General features: G+C 37.6%; 1 long non-coding RNA gene across 2 annotated transcripts; it reads left to right on the forward strand.

Moving 5' to 3' along the window:
• Positions 1–77: 77 nt before the first annotated feature.
• LOC122148930 lies at positions 78–16,381 on the forward strand. 2 transcript variants are annotated; one of them, XR_006162713.1, is made up of 5 exons: positions 78–962; positions 8,536–8,717; positions 13,384–13,539; positions 14,232–14,307; positions 15,401–16,381. It is a non-coding gene; the product is annotated as an uncharacterized LOC122148930 (long non-coding RNA). The 2 variants fall into 2 exon arrangements; XR_006162712.1 differs by lacking the exon at positions 14,232–14,307 and having other exon boundaries at positions 97–962.
• Positions 16,382–17,564: the final 1,183 nt, after the last annotated feature.

Consider the following 17,564-nt stretch of genomic DNA (forward strand, 5'->3'; position numbering starts at 1 on the left):
TGTGTGTTGTGAGGACAGTGCAGAAAGATGTTCTCTATTTATTGGCTTTGTATTATTATTCTGTCAATTCAGACTTCAAATTCACACTTCTGCTAATGTTCAAGAAGCACAAACATAACTGAACATGATGAAAATAATTTGGTTCTGGGAAGTATTTATTTTAAAAAATGGAGCCAGTTCTAAATTAGAAGCAGTTCTTGATTCATAACCCACATCATAACATGCTTTTGATACAGTATTATAACTTCCATTTCTGGTACACTGTTTAATTCTAAGGGATTTTATTTTCCATGTTTTGTTTTTAACTAGATCACAGTTCAAGTTACAGATGTTTTGGGGTTATTTAAGCAATGGTATTTCATGCCATTACAGTTATTTGAAATGTAATTTGTTCCTCGGGACTAATTATACCTAAAATGGAAGCAAAATGGCTGAAAATCCCAGGCTTTTCACTACATGCAAAACCTAAACTGAAGAAATTAAGTTATTTTGTGAATTCTCCAGTAGCATGCCAATATTTTAAGAGTATAACACACTATGGGTAACAGATTGTGTAATAGTTTTTGCAGTTGGTTATTTTTATAGTAAGAAGACTGACTTCTTTCTTTGTTTATTTTTATCTCTGGTAAAGCATTTTGTGTGGATTTAGTCTTAAAAATATATCTGCACAAATGTCCAATATTTGTATCATTTTCATATTTGTTAAACCATACATGCTGTAGAAAAGCCATGTGTATTTAGTATTACTGTACAGAAGTATTATATACTCGTTGTGTATAGATGCAGTTTATTTCATCGGTCTTAAAATATAACCCACTTTCTCTTCTGGGTCTCAATAGTGAATGATGTTGGAGATAGTGAAGGACTGCCGTCTCTGGAAAAGCCTGGTTGGTATTCTCAGGGCAACTGGCCTCATCTACACAAACTACTGAAGACCATGACCCAACAAATCAGAGCCCAAGGTAGGACGGGACTGTTTCCTAGTCTTTCGATCTGACTGCAGATACTCCCTGTGTCAAGTCAAGTCACCTTTATTTATATAGCGCTTTAAACAAAAAAAGATTGCGTCAAAGCAACTGAACAACATTAATTAGGAAAACAGTGTGTCAATAATGCAAAATGACAGTTATAGGCAGTTTATCATTGAATTCAGTGATGTCATCATGCAGCTCAGTTCAGTTTAAATCGTATTTGTGCAATAATTTGCAATCAAGTCAACGATATCGCTGTCTAAGCAAGCCATCGGGTGTTATGGGAAGTGTTCCTGGTTCTGGTTTACCTAATTAATGCAGCCTAAAAATCCTTTAACGGATTTGGATATTCGAAGCGTATTAGTGGGCTATGTGTAAGCCAGGTTAAAGAGATGGGTCTTTAATCTAGATTTAAACTGCAAGAGTGTGTCTGCCTCCCGAACAATGTTAGGTAGGTTATTCCAGAGTTTGGGTGCTAAATAGGAGAAGGATCTGCCGCCCGCAGTTGGTTTTGATATTCTAGGTATTATCAAATTGCCAGAGTTTTGAGAACGGAGCGTCGTGGAGGACTATAATGTAACAAGAGCTCTTTCAAATAAAAAACATGTAAAGGTTTTTTTGATTTGTGAGTAATAAGCAAGATTTTAAAATCTATACGATGTTTGATAGGGAGCCAGTGCAGTGTTGACAGAACCGGGCTAATATGATCATACTTCCTGGTTCTAGTAAGAACTCTAGCTGCTGCATTTTGGACTAACTGGAGTTTGTTTACTAAGTGTGCAGAACAACCACCCAATAAATCATTACAATAATCTAACCTTGAGGTCATAAAGGCATGGATTAACATTTCTGCATTTGACATTGAGAGCATAGGCCGTAATTTAGATATATTTTTGAGATGGAAAAATGCAGTTATACAAATGCTAGAAATGTGGCTTTCTAAGGAAAGGTTGCTATCAAATAGCACACCTGGGTTCCTAACTGATGACGAAGAATTTACAGAACAGCCTTCAAGTCTTAGACAGCGTTCTAGGTTATTACATGCAGAGCTTTTAGGTCCTATTATTAACACCTCTGTTTTTTCAGAATTTAGCAGTAAGAAATTACTCGTCATCCAGTTTTTATATCTACTATGCATTCCGTTAGTTTTTCAAATTGGTATGTTTCGCCAGGCCGTGAAGAAATATAGAGCTGAGTATCATCAGCATAACAATGAAAGCTAACACTGTTTTTCCTTATGATATTTCCCAAGGGTAACATGTAAAGCGTGAAGAGTAATGGCCCTAGTACTGAGCCTTGAGGTACTCCATACTGCACTTGTGATCAATATTATACCTCTTCATTCACTGCTACGAATTGATGACGGTCATATAAGTATGATTTAAACCATGCTAATGCACTTCCATTAATGCCAACAAAGTTTTCTAGTCTATGCAAAAGAATGGTGTGGTCAATAGTGTCGAATGCAGCACTAAGATCCAATAGCACTAATAGAGAGATACAACCACGATCAGATGATAAGAGAAGGTCATTTGTAACTCTAAGGAGAGCAGTCTCAGTACTATGATACGGTCTAAATCCTGACTGGAAATCCTCACAGATGCCATTTTTCTCTAAGAAGGAATATAATTGTGAGGATATTACCTTTTCTAGTATCTTGGACAGAAAAGGGAGATTTGAGATCGGTCTATAATAAACTAGTTCTTTGGGGTCAAGTTGTGGTTTTTTGATGAGAGGCTTAATAACAGCCAGTTTGAAGGTTTTGGGGACATATCCTAATAACGATGAGGAATTAATAATAGTCAGAAGAGGATCTATGACTTCTGGAAGCACCTCTTTTAGGAGCTGTGTGTAATGCAGAGTTACAGAAGTATGACAGAAACAGGCTTGTGTGTATGGAGGCTTAGGCTTTTAGCATTTTGAAACCTACTTGAAATCCTTCAGGTTGTTTAGATCTTCCCATGGGTATTTTGAGAGGATTTTGCTCACAGGTGTGTCAGATGAGATTTTGGGTACAACCCTTTATCCCTACAGACACACAAGAGAGCTCATTGTATAGTTATTTTTGGGGAGCCTTCTGTATCAGATCACAACGCATTGCGATTCTCTGAAACAATTCTGAAATTTAATCGATTGTTCATTCATTGATTCTGTCAATGAAACACAAACACACAAGCATTGAATAAGAGTATAAACTTGCATAAAGTTTCATGTTTGAAGTCTTTAAGTATCTGGAAAACCTTTAGAGCACTGCTTGTAATTTGTTTCTATTTTCCCCTTAATTATTTTAAATTTGCTTGTATTTTGTGGAGCTATATTTTGTTCAATAATTAGAATAACATGCAAGTGTTTTGTTATATTATTCATTAGTAAAAATCGTTTTAGAATTGGATTGTGGTTCCTAAAATCGGAATTGGATCCAATAGTGCAGGGGTCGGCAACCTTTTCCGCATGACGTGTCATTTAAAATTTTTCTGGTTAACCAGTGTGCCACCGCAGCCCCCAGTACCCCACTGTACATTTACATGGAGAAACAGCAACGATTAAAAATCGCTGTTTTTTAAGTAACTAAACTCAGCTTCATTGTTTGTAGAGAGAGACACAGATGCAGATAATTTACACATCTCTCTCTCTCTCTCTCTCTTTAATCTATTAAAGTTGCCATATTTGAGAAAACAAATTGAGTAGTTTGCATCACTGGATATAGCTATTGGTCATTTAACATTTCTATCATAAAACGTATTGTTAAAATACTTATATTAAATGATTTGCAGCTTCATCTTACCTTGCTCTCTTTAACGTTAAACTGACGCTTCACACTCTGCTTCTGTGAACAGTAAACCCCTCCAACTTGGATTTGATTGGCCATCTAAGTCATTTTGACATTGACGAGCACTGTTAGACCGCTGAGGCTTTGATCTGAAGTGCCTAGTATGTGCAGCGGTCGCTCGCGCTTCCGTAGACTAGAGCAAGTTAACTCTCACACTTTAATAATATTTATAGCTCCTAACAGGCTGTGTGACTATGAGAAGTTATTACCTCAAAATGTACGTCAGTATGCAGTTTTCCCTATTGCTTGCTTGCCAGCGATTATCCCTCTGCATTCAAGTTAGTCTTAATGGCTTTGCTACAAATATTTGTACATAATATCTTTCATTATTGAGTGCTTAATTTACATGCAAATATGACTATGTATGAAAACCTAAAAATTAAAGTTTTGTGGCATCCTGACTGTTAAATTAGGGAATGCACCGATACCCCTTTTTCCATAACAAGTCTGATACTGATACTTTAATTTTTGGTACCTATTCCTATATTTTCATTTTGGGGTGGAGTATCCCTTTAAGTGTCCCCAACTAAGCAATCCAGAGGCTACAGCGGGAAGGAACCAAAACTCATATCGGTGACAGAAAAAACCCTTGGAGAAACCAGCCTCAGTCGGGGGGCCTGTTCTCCTCCGGCGAGACGAATCAAGCAGTTCAATTCCAGGCTGCAGCAAAGTCACATTGTGCAGAGGACTCAACTGGTTCCTGTGGTCTAGTCCCAGTGGCAGTGTAGGAGACAAGGTCTTTTAGTGATTATAAAGGGAGCGATCTTTGTGCCAAAGCAGTGAATGGCACAAAATATATGTGCATTTAGGCTAGAGCACCCTCACTCATTTCAGAAGTACCTCCAGTTGAACACATTCAGCAGAGTACAGCATTATAATTTCTTTCAACAAAATCAGCTAGTGAGATTTGTGTGTGTGTCGGTGTATCAGCACAAAATAGATTCACCTAGTAACCACTGAGCTATAATAATATACAGTGGGTACGGAAAGTATTCAGACCCCCTTAAATTTTTCACTTTTTGTTATATTGCAGCCATTTGCTAAAATCATTTAAGTTCATTCAACTTTTTTTCCTCATTAATGTACACACAGCAGCCCCATATAAGTGACAGAAAAACACAGAATTGTTGACATTTTTTTGCACATTTATTACAGATGAAAAAAGACTAAAACTGAAATATCACAGTGGTCCTAAGTATTCAGACCCTTTGCTGTGACACTCATGTATTTACACTCAGGTGCTGTTCATTTCTTCTGATCATCCTTGAGATGGTTCTACACCTTCATTTGAGTCCAGCTGTGCTTTTGATTATACTGATTGGACTTGATTAGGAAAGCCACACACCTGTCTATATAAGAACTTACAGCTCACAGTGCATGTCACAGCAAATGAGAATCATGAGGTCAAAGGAACTGCCTGAAGAGCTCAGAGACAGAATTGTGGCAAGGCACAGATCTGGCCAAGGTTACAAAAAAAATTCTGCTGAACTTAAGGTTCCATAGAGCACAGTGGCCTCCATAATCCTTAAATGGAAGACGTTTGGGATGACCAGAACCCTTCCTAGAGCTGGCCGTCCGGCCACACTGAGCTATCGGGGGAGAAGAGCCTTGGTGAAAGAGGTGAAGAAGAACCCAAAGATCACTGTGGCTGAGCTCCAGAGATGCAGTCGGGGGATGGGAGAAAGTTGTAGAAAGTCAACCATCACTGCAGCCCTCCGCCAGTCGGGATTTATGTCAGAGTGGCCCGACGGAAGCCTCTCCTCAGTGCAAGACACATTAAAAAACACCTTAAGGACTCCAAGATGGTCTGTGAGAAATAAGATTCTCTAATGTAAGCGGTATGTGTGGAGAAAACCAGGCACTGCTCATCACCTGTCCAATACAGTCCCAACAGTGAAGCATGGTGGTGGCAGCATCATGCTGTGGGGGTGTGTAACAATAAAACTCCATAATCACGGGAAGAAGGAGGCGGGAACCGGCGGACATTCAAATTAAACTTTAATAACCAAATAAAGATAAAACAGCGCGACAGCCCCTCACGGTCGACTGCCGCGCACAAACAAAAACCAAACCACAAAATAAAACCCAGGCCTGGTCCTCTCTGGTCCTTCACTGCTCGTCGCTCCTTTTTTGTATTCTTCTGATCTCCTCCGTGGGACTCGAGACCGGTGAGTAGAGCAGGTGTCACTCATTTCCCAATCACTCCACCGGCATCGCTTCGTTCCCACGGCTCTCGGCCCCGCCCCACTCGTCATATACCCCTCGGGGGGTACTCCCGAGACTGCACTCTACCCCCCCTCCCGGTGACCTGCAGGAACCTGGGGGTAAGGACAGACAACGAGGCGAGAGAAAAGGAGATGGAAGGATGAGGAGCCACAGAGACGAGAGAGGGGAGAGAGGAGAAAAAAAAAATTGTTCCGGTTTCCCAGACACGCTGCCGCTCGGCCCTCCACCAGCTTTGTAAACTCCTCCGTGGTGCCTGGCGGTGGCACTGGATGGCCCTCGGTGGACGGCATGACACTCCTCCGCCACCCGGTGGACAGCGACGGCTCCTCCGCTTTCGGGCAGCCGGCAGGAGTCCCCCGTTTCCTGCTCCTCCCAATTCCTCCGCTCCCTCACGGATGGCAGCCGTCCCTCCACATCGCGGGCGGCCGGCAGCGAGTTCGTCCGTTCCTGGCAACTCACTCCAGCCCACCGCCTCGTGCATCCACGGCGCCATCGAGCAGGACTAGCAGTCTGGCGCCGTGGATGCATGGCACCGTGGGCGGTGGGCTGGAGTGAGTTGCCAGGGACGGGCGATTGATCTTAGGGGGAGGGTATCTTTTTCATCACGTGTTTCAGCACCAGTGTAACAATAAAAACTTCATAATCACGGGAAGAAGGAGGCGGGAACCGGCGAACACTCAAATAAAACTTTAATTACAAAATAAACACATAACAGCGCGACAAATAAACACATAAAACAAACAAAAACCAAACCACAAAATAAAACCCAGGCCTGGTCCTCTCTCGTCCTTCACTGTCGTCCCTCCTCTTTTGTATCCTTCCGATCTCCTCCGTGGGACTCGAGACCGGTGAGTAGAGCAGGTGTCGCTCATTTCCCAATCACTCCACCGGCTTCGCGCCGTTCTCACGGCTCTCGGCCCCGCCCCGCCCCACTCGTCACAGGGTGTTTTTCAGCTGCAGGGACAGGACGACTGGTTGCAATCGAGGGAAAGATGAAGGGATATCCTGGACGAAAACCTTCTCCAGAGTGCTCAGGACCTCAGACTGGGCTGAAGGTTCACCTTCCAACAAGACAATGACCCTGAGCCAACAGCTAAAATAACGAAGGAGTGGCTTCACAACAACTCCGTGACTGTTCTTGAATGGCCCAGCCAGAGCCCTGACTTAAACCCAATTGAGCATCTCTGGAGAGACCTGAAAATGGCTGTCCACCATCGTTTACCATCCAACCTGACAGAACTGGAGAGGATCTGCAAGGAGGAATGGCAGAGGATCCCCAAATCCAGGTGTGAAAAATCTTTCCCAAAAAGACTCATGACTGTATTAGATCAAAAGGGTGCTTCTACTAAATTCTGAGCAAAGGGTCTGAATACTTAGGACCATGTGGTATTTCCATTTTTCTTTTTTAATAAATGTGCAAAAATGTCAACAATTCTGTGTTTTTCTGTCAATATGGGGTGCTGTGTGTACATTAATGAGGAAAAAAATGAACTTAAATGATTTTAGCAAATGGCTGCAATATAACAAAGAGTGAAAAATTTAAGGGGTCTGAATACTTTCTGTACCCACTGTACATAGATATAGTGTATGAGATGTGGTTGTATATGATTTGGTAATATGGAAGAGCCTATACACTGGTCAAAATTGGGCTGACACCCTGATTTTTGTAAGCATGTTTAAAAATTATTGGTAGCTCGGGAGACATTCGGGAGGTGCTCGGCTTGGCTCGTAATTTCCTCCCAAATGATGCAAGCCACTACCATATGAGCATCAACGATTTCCATGTGATTTCTCCTGATGGGACAAAATCATGTACAAGCTTGTACAACAACAAAAATCCTTGCAAGTTGGAATTGTCCCATTTTTCACAAACAGCCTTTGTGCACAGCTGGCCTTGTACTTTCCCAGGTTCAGGAAACTGTCCTCCATAAAAATGTGCTGCACACACTCAAACATTTGGGTTGTTCTGTTCTGGGACAGTGTTGTAAACAAATCTTAACCACTGATTCCTAAATGCATCCACTTTCGGAAGGCGTTTTTGCTTTCGCATAGAAACACACACCATCTCCACAACATGGCAGCAAACACTGCGGAGATACCTGAAACCACGGCTTCTTTCTTTGTGTATTAATCTGGGTGGCATTATGCAAAATATTTTGTCATAGTGACATAGATATGTGAGGGAGTGTTCGATCTGGGCTTTTTCGGCAAGCTCTGGTCAGCCTTCTCTTTTGGATCGAAAGAAATCCTTTTGTGGCAGACTTTTTAACTTAGCAGGTTTTACACATCCAAAAAAACAGCTATGTGAAAGAAAAAGGAAAACATGTAAAAGCATCATATGACCCCTTTAAGAATTACATAATGTAGTAATGTTGGTTATTATAAAATGTTTCCATAGCTAGAAATGAAATGAAATGAAATTAAATTTAGTTTGGTGTTGTGTGATTTTTTGTGTGTGTGAGCATGGGTGCACACTGATCTGAGGCTATGTGTGTGTCTTATCTGCAGGTGGTGTATTTCGGAGACAGCATGCACTCGGACATGTTCCCAGCCTCCAGCTTTGGAAAGTGGGAGACTGTGATGATTGTGGAGGAGATGGAGGGGGAGGGCGTTCCACGTGCTAACGCGACCCCCAGTAACAGCCCCACCTCCCGAGTGAAGGGCCGGTGGAGAAAAAGGGCAAATTTGAGGTGAGAATGAAAGGCTGTTTCTGTTTAGTCACACTCCATTTCAGGGGTACTGTGAGTTGGAAATATGCATGTACTTGCCTGTATGCGGCACAAATATATCACCATCAAAAAAACTATTTTTGTTCAGTTTATTCTGTAGGATCTTATTTTATTCCCATTAGTTCATAATAATCCTATTGGGAACTATGTAGTTTCAAAATATATAGTTTGTGTTTTGTTAGAATCCTATGATAAAATTCTTATTGAGATCTTTTGGAATGAGTCAGAAGTATGCTAGTAATTCCAATTCAAAAAATGCATGTGCTACATATATTGTGATCTTGAATGTTTCATCGGAGATCTGAAAAACAGCTGCATGTTTCTGCATTCAATCAGATGATCTGAATTGTATAGAGACACCACTGAGAGGAAATGCAGTTAGCAGGAAAGAGGATGTGGAGAATTACAGGAAAGATAGTGGATGTTCTTTTAAAAATGTGTTTATACAGCAGAAATATCATTTTTGAGGAAATAATTTTTAAGAAATCTGTTACATCAGTCAACACTTTAGTGTGTCATTTAGGGTTTATAATTCAGTTTTTGAGGTGAATGTATTTGACATTTTCCTTCATTTTCACTGAATTTTGACTGGTCTTTGGAAAGGTAACTTTGTCTAAAATGTTTGATTACGAGAAATTAGAGATATTGTAAACCAAATGTAACAAATTATTTTTTTAGGGTGTTTGTAACTGAAATTAAGAGAAAGAGTACATTAGTAGAATCATGGATTTTTGGGAAAAAAGACACTCCTCTTTTTTTCAACAAGACCAAATGAATATTTTCTCCATGTAAATGTAGAAATATGTGCAATTTAAATCATGCACAATGTCTTAGATTAAGGCACTGACACATCTTACCCTAATTTCTTTATCTCGTTCAGTTTTAGTGACCCTAATGATATTTAGTCACTGCTTATGTAATAATCGTATTCCAGTTTATGGACTATGCTCAATTTTATTATACTGATATTTTGAAAAACCTTGTTGAAAATTAGAGCTTATAAGAGGTTAATTTTTATTGGGAAATAAATAGATTTACATCTCAGACTTGGTTTCCTTTGTATTTTGTGATTCATTTATTTCCTTTTCTTCAAAAAGTCACAGAGCCAGTATTATGCAAGTTTATTTTCTGTCAAACTATGGGAATTTCTGATCAAACGCTTCCTTTTTTCACAGATCAGAGAGTTTCACTCTATTTAAGTCCTTCTGTTCAGTTACATCTTGACAATATGCTGAGAGAAATTGTTTGCTTCAGGTCTCAGCTTTTATACTTGGACATCAAATGGTGACCCAACTCAAAAACAATTCCTTAAACTTTTAATTTAATTTATATTTATTTTCATTGTCAATCATTTATTGGACAAAACGCTTGGTGTCTGGTTGACATGTTTATTCTTATTGCAAGTTAAGTCATATTTTCTTTTGCCTTGTGTGTTTTTGTGTTTGGTTTTTAAAGATGAATACATGTCATGAAACTTGAAACTTGTCTGTGTTGGCATCTGCCTATGTTGTGATGACTCTGCACCATAAGAGTGAAGAGTTAAATTGGATGTTGTAATAAAAAAGATATGGTAACATTTCCCACCTACTTTTAAATGTTGTTTAGAAGTCATAACTATAGCCTTGCTGTCAGCACTCCGACATATGGCTAATCACCATCTCTTAACAGTAAGGTATGATGTTTGGTCAGCGGCATTTTTTGCAAAATAAATTGACACTGGTTTATGATTATCTACAAAAAATGGCAAGCTGACCAAACATTACCAAATCAGCCCTCATGTCAGAGTCCATTAACTCTGAAGCATATTTTGATGGCTTGATCTCCTCTAGGACTCTTTACTTTTTGTTATGCTACGTTTACACGACAACAGTGTAGTCAAAAAGTTTTTCCCTTGCGTTTTTAAAAAGTTTCACGTTTACACGACAACATTTTCAAAACTATTTTTGTTTACACATATCGGCAAAAACAGCCAGAAACGCTGTATTACATATGCCAGGCCAGTAGTTGGCGCTGTCACCTTGTTAGTAAACAGTACCTGTAGGGAAGTGATGATTATATGTTGTATATGATGCGTCTCCGTTGTCGGTTGTAATATTGGTGAAGTAAAAACACACTTTGCTGAAGAAGTGTTAACAAACTCTTGAGCAGCAACAACAGTACCCCGTACTCTGCCATTGTTGTGTATGTTTGTTCGCGCTTGCCTTTAAAATCGTCACATTCTGCACATCTACATACCTTACACATACTACGCACGCACATGATGTCACCGTTTTCAAAGATTCCTTTATTGGGTGTTTACACAGAAACGATAACGGTGACGTTTTCAAAAACTTCGCTTTGAAACCCATTTTCAAAAATATGCGTTTTTAGACCCCAAAACGCCGTTGTTGTGTAAACGAACAATCAAAGCGCATGAAAGGTTTTTCAGTTTTTGACTGAAAACATTGTCATGTAAACAGACCATTAGATTTTTATGAAAAGGTTTTTAATGAAGTGAGACCAAATTTAGTTATAAATGTACTTTTTGAAGATAAGCGTTTTTCTTTTTTATTTATACTTATTTATTTATTCACTTTTAACGTTTTTCCACTTGTTTCTCCCCGTGAATATAGACACAGTAGCTGCTATGACTCTAAATTAATTATAAACATTCAGTAAAACAACCAGGTGATTAGGATACAAAGTACATTAGAAACTGTTCATTAGTGGTTACTATAGAAAAATGTTTGACGATAGAATACCACGATTGACCAGTTAGTATTAAGAATTTCATGTCTGTTAAGCCTATTGATTTTGCTTTCCCACTATTGGATGGCTAGTAGCACTTTTTATTTTATTTTTTGGTAACACTTTAGTTTATGGTTACATCTATTAGTTGCTTATTACTAATAACTAAGACTTTTCTCTCAATAAATTCTTAATTTTCTGCTTATTAATAGTGAGTAAGTTAGTTGTTAAGTTTAGGTATTGGGTAGGATTAGGGATGTAGAATAAGGTCATGTAGAATAAGGCATTAATATGTGCTTAATTAGCACTAATACATGGCTAATATTCTATTAATATGCATGCTTATAAGCAACTAATAGATGTAACATAAAATAAAGTGTTAACTATTTTTTAATTTAGCAGTGTTTTTTTTATTTTTTTTTAGAAGAGAACAGTACGATGGACAAGAAGTGCAAAACAGATTACAATTCTGAAAACAAAATAATTTACAAACGCAAATGCAAATCTAAAAAACAAAATAATAATTCAGAAAACACAACAACAATTCAGAAAACATTATAAAAAGTCAGAAATCACAATGACAAATTCGAAAACAAAATAACAAGTCAGAAAACACAACGACAAATCAGACAAACCGGAAGAGGTAGGTATAGTTTGAGACAGCGCCATTGGTTTGGGATTACTCACCACTGACTGGACGAGACATCTGTCAATCAACGTACACAGAAAGAACCAGCCGAAAAACAGCAGAGTCGTGGTAGAAAGTTTGGAGATCGTCTTAAAATAGCTTGGTTTAAATGTATTATATGAATTGTGCTTACTATGGAATAAAACATACAGAGTGTCTATTTATACTTTGTCCAAATAATCTGCCTTATTGGCATTTTGGCATTGGTATTTTGTCAGCTCCAGTGGCGCAGGTGATTAAGTGTGTGTCCTTGGCTATTTGACGCGTTCAATCCCACCTTTTGCCGAACTTATGTTTTCTCCATTTTCAAATCTCGTATCACATCGTAATGGCATTTATTTTCAATAAAAATTAAGGAAATAAAAAGTTGAAAATAAAGTACAGTGTAGGGTTAGGGTAGGTGTAGGGAGGGCTTTATTGTACCAATATGGTGGCATCCATTTAATAATTTGAATTAAAATTATAATTTACACTTAATATGTTATTATTGCATACCGTTTTAATGTACTACAATACTGAAGTGCAGATAATTGCCACTATTTGCAACAAGTAGTATACATAGCAGAAAATCCTGCTATTTTAACATAGTGTTAATAGGTATTTGCACTAAGTGTAAATAGCATATTGCTAAAAATATTGCTATTTTCACTTAGTGTCAATAGAATCGATTGCGAATACGAGATTTGAAAAGGGAGGAAAAAAAGTTTGGCAAAAGGTAGAATCGGACCCGGGTTGATCGCATCAAAAAGCCAAGGACACACACTTAACCACCTGCACCACTGCAGCTGACAAAAGACTAATGCCAAAATGCTAATAAGGCAGGTTATTTGGAAAAGGGTAAATAGACACTCCGTATGTTTTATTTCATAGTAAGCGCAATTCATACAATACATTTAAACCGAGCTACTTTAAGACCATCTTCGAAATTTCTACCATGACATGTTTTTCGGCTGGTTCTTTCTGTTATTATTTGTTAATAACTAATTTGTTATTTTGTTTTCAGAATTGTTTTCTGTTTTGCACTTCTTTTCCACCTTAGAACAGACCTTTGACCCATTTTTAAAGTTAAATGCTATATCACAAATCTCAACACAGTCTCTCTGGCATGCGGAATTATGTAGCATTATGTCTGATGCTGCACACATGGTTTTGTCAGACTTGACTGACCTTGTGCTCTTTCTCTTTCTCTCTTTCATCTAATCTTTCTTTTAGGATCAAGGAATGAAATCTCCTTCAGCTCTATCAAACCAGTGGGGCTCATATTTTGTTGACGTGCAAAAGAATGAAGGAGAGGAGACACGGAGACTCACCTGGTGTTGCCAGAGTATCCACACATACAGCACCATGGCTATACCCAGCATATAGCAGGTATGTCTATTTAACATACAGGGGGTACAAAAGTCTCAGACCGGTAATGAAAATGTTTCCATTTTGCATATTTCCTCATTTAGAAACGAAGATTTGTTAGTATTTAGTGTGTGTGTGTGTGTGTGTGTGTGTGTGTTCCATTTTGCATATTTCGTGTGTGTGTGGGTGCCCACCCACCATATATATATATATATATATATATATATATATATATATATATATATATATGTATGTATGTATAAACGTAATATTTGTCATTTCACCCTTTTCATTTAATGACAACTTTCCTTGGCCAGTACAGTTGAATATGTTGCAAGAAAATGAATGTGGTTTTAGATACATTTTGAACTAGAAATCGTACATTATTTCAGAAAAGATTGAGGCTTTCAATCACGTCTGAAGCTCTTGGCGCCTGCTGTATATATTGAACACATCACTGAGGAAACAGTTAACAGGGGTTTTCCATTCTCTTTCATTCCAAAGCCAAACCTCAACATGGGAAAATAAGGATCAGAGAGGATTGCAGAGTTTGATGAATCTCAGAGTTTGATGAACTGACTAATCAAAGCCTTGAAACTTACAGGGGACCTATTATGCTTTTTTGGACTTTACCGTTCTTTTAGAGTGTAATGTGGGTATTTGTGTATGTAATCAATCAGCAAAGTGTGACTTTGTGCTTTGTAACTTTGCAGATCGATTACACTGCTGGTAACTGTTTCTTCAGTGACGTGTTCAGTGCATACAGCGGGAGCCAAAGGTCTGATGCTGGTCAGTGTTTCGTATGAACATGCAGTTTTTACCGTGATGTAGAGACGTCTTTCAGATAATTTCAGAGCAGATCTGAATCTGTTTCTAGATCTGAAATGTAATAGAGGAAAATAATAATAATAATAATAATAATAATAACTGTGAAACATTCAGAATGTCAATATATATATATAATATAATATATATAATATATATATATTTAATAAAATATATGTATATATTTATTTTTTACATTTAGCTCTCATTCTAGTAGAATACTGTAAATGAGAATAATAGGGGCCTTTTAAATTTATCAAGACTTCATCTGGATTTTATATTTTAGATAAATCATCACTAAACTCTGCAAAAACCCTTTAACTATCAAAACATTTCTAGTGATGTCTTTCAGCATAACATGTCATCACTTGATGTGTGTGAATAATGGTTTGCTGCTATGCAATTTTTTTTCTAGACCATGATGAGATATTATAACATAGAAACACGCAACACGAAATTAAAATTGTATTGAAAATCATTTGCACTGACCTGAAATAGTCTTTACATTTTTAATGATCAAATATCTAGACCAAAACCGAAACCCCTAAAACATATTTTTGTGTTCTCTGCTTCTCTTTATTTAGCTTTTATTGACATTATTCAGTTTTGCAAACTTTTTTTTTTTTGTGATGTTTTATATTGTAAATCACTTTGAATAAAAGTGTGTTCTGAATGATTAAATGGAATGTTACCTTTTAAAGATTTTTGGCTGATTAGATCATCCGTATATTTATATAATTTAGCCCATTTCAAAGAATTTATCTTTAAGTACGTATTTCTGAAAGATAAAATAATTATTATTCTGTAATATCAGTAGTAATTAATTATATTATTTTTTTGACGTATACTCTTATTTAGTGTAAAATGGTACCTTTTCAATTGGTACAGTTGTCCCCGACCATCTGGGGCATTTGTTGCACTCTTAAATTATTTTTATTCAAATTAAATATTTCAAACTTAAGTCTTTTTCTGTGTAAATATTTAATATTTATTATGTACATAAAGTTTGTTTTATAGTTTGTCTGTAAAACCTCCACCTGTTCCATCTCTCTTCTAGATCTTTCTCTAGACTTTAAGTTCCAGAGATTCTCTCCAGATAAGCCCATCACGACAGGTTATTACCCCAGACCTCCAGACTCACTGCTGAAATGGGAAGAGAACTAGTCCTGAACCCTCAGGCCTGTCAGCACAGATCAGGAGATTTTTTCACCGTTACGTTCTGGAGCTTCCCCCCAGAGCAGTCAGTGATAAAGCTGTGTGAATGTAACACCCAGAGCACCCAGTGTCTGTGTGTTTTCTTCTCACCCCTTCCTGAATCACATACACAGTATGACGTTGTGTGTGTACACGTGCTGAAATATCCGTACATTGATCATTGGATGTAGGAGGAAGTCGCAGTGTATTGTGTCTCACCAGCGTTGTGCACTCACTACCATTAAACTACTTTTAATGGTGTACAGAGAAAAAAAACATAGCTTTCATTTGAGCTGTGTGTTGTTGTTTTTTTGTTGTTTTTTTATTCTTGTCTGTTTTTATATCGGGAATGTTATATGTTATAGGGTTTGTTTTTGCAGCTGTTGTAAATGCTTTCTGAGGAAAGCAGGCACAAATTATATTGAATATGCATGCAATTTAAGAAACAGCCATGAGTTCTTGGCTCCTTTTGGGATTGTTTGATGTTTTGAGAGTGTTGTAAACTGCAAGCTTTCAGATCTGGACTGGTTAATTATAGAATAATGTCGTTTGATTTTAAGTACTTTGGTTTACTGTAGTTTACTGTATACTGCGGACATTTCTGTGACAAATGGGAAAATGGACATCATACTTCCAAGTGCCAGTGTTATGAGGAATAGTTTACCCCAAAAAAAAAAAAGTCATGATTTATTCACCATCATGTTGTTCCAAACCATTGAGCTGTTGATGGAACATAAAGGCATCGCTGAGGAATCTTCACACAGCTCTTTCCATACAACAACAGTTCATGGTGACCACATATGTCAAGCTCAAAAAAGTACAGAAATAAAAGCAAATGAAACTAGCCTGTATGAATCATGTGCTACATTTCAAGTCATCTGATGCCACAAGAAGAACGTTTGTTGTTATTCATTGATCATTTTCCCTTCAATGAGTTGTTATAGAACCATTGGACCAGTTCACTGATTTTAGTGGGACCTGGATCATTGAATTCATTGCTATTTTGAGGTGGGTCAGGAACTAGTATCCGGTAAATGACGTGTTTATAATCAGACTGATGTTTAACTTGCAGACTTGATGATCCAGTTACAGGAGTTCTCCAGTTAACAGCTCACACGGGAAAGTTTATCAGTAGAAACAAGACTCACATTTTATTCTGTTTCTCTCACAAAACTATCATAAGACTTGAAATACAGCAAATAAGAACTATGTATGGTTTAGGTGTTTCAAGGAAGAAAGAAAGTCATACAAGTTTGGAGCAACACAAGGCGGGTAAAGAATTCATTTTCAGTTAGTCGTAAATGCATTGTTTTTCAGGTCCTCATTGTTATTGAATGAAGAGGGGTGTTTTTAATTTATTTATTTATTTATTTATTTATGTATGTAATGTTATCATAACATTGTGATAAAAAATAATGTGCTACTGTTAGGTGATAGTCAATGTAAACAGTCAGTTTCTGTCATGCACAGGACCAGTGTTGAATGGTGCCAAGCTTTACCCACCCATTTAGTGACTGTGTGTGTGCTGGCCCTGTGTTTTAATAACAATTTGTTTAAAGCAATGTAAGTGGAATTAATGTTTTTATGTTGAGTGCTCTGATGAGGTTTCTGCAGTGGTAGGCTGTAATGGATTTTACATAAAAATTGTACAGTGCACACTGCATGATAAAGATTTTACAGAGATGCCTAAAACTTGGTATTAAGTGACACAAGGCAGCTTCATCACAGGTACAGAAGTGTGGAAATCCTTGTCATAAGCATGACCTGCTTCTCTCAAATTAAAAGATAATGTCTCTTCTTCTGTATGTGATGAGTAGCACTAGTGCTTGTTCATTGAGTGCAGGGAAACGTGTTAATATGTGCAGATAAAATAAAAAAGAAAAAAAAATGTAATCAGTGTTTAAGAGATTTCATGTATTGTTGCTCCTGATTTCCATTGCCTATTTGCAAATTATGCAATATTAATGTTATAATGTTAAGTGATTTATTCTATTTAGAGGAGATGGGTAAGGTATGCACAGAAATGC

This window comes from Cyprinus carpio, chromosome A20 (assembly GCF_018340385.1).
Source record: "Cyprinus carpio isolate SPL01 chromosome A20, ASM1834038v1, whole genome shotgun sequence".
Taxonomy (NCBI): domain Eukaryota; kingdom Metazoa; phylum Chordata; class Actinopteri; order Cypriniformes; family Cyprinidae; genus Cyprinus; species Cyprinus carpio.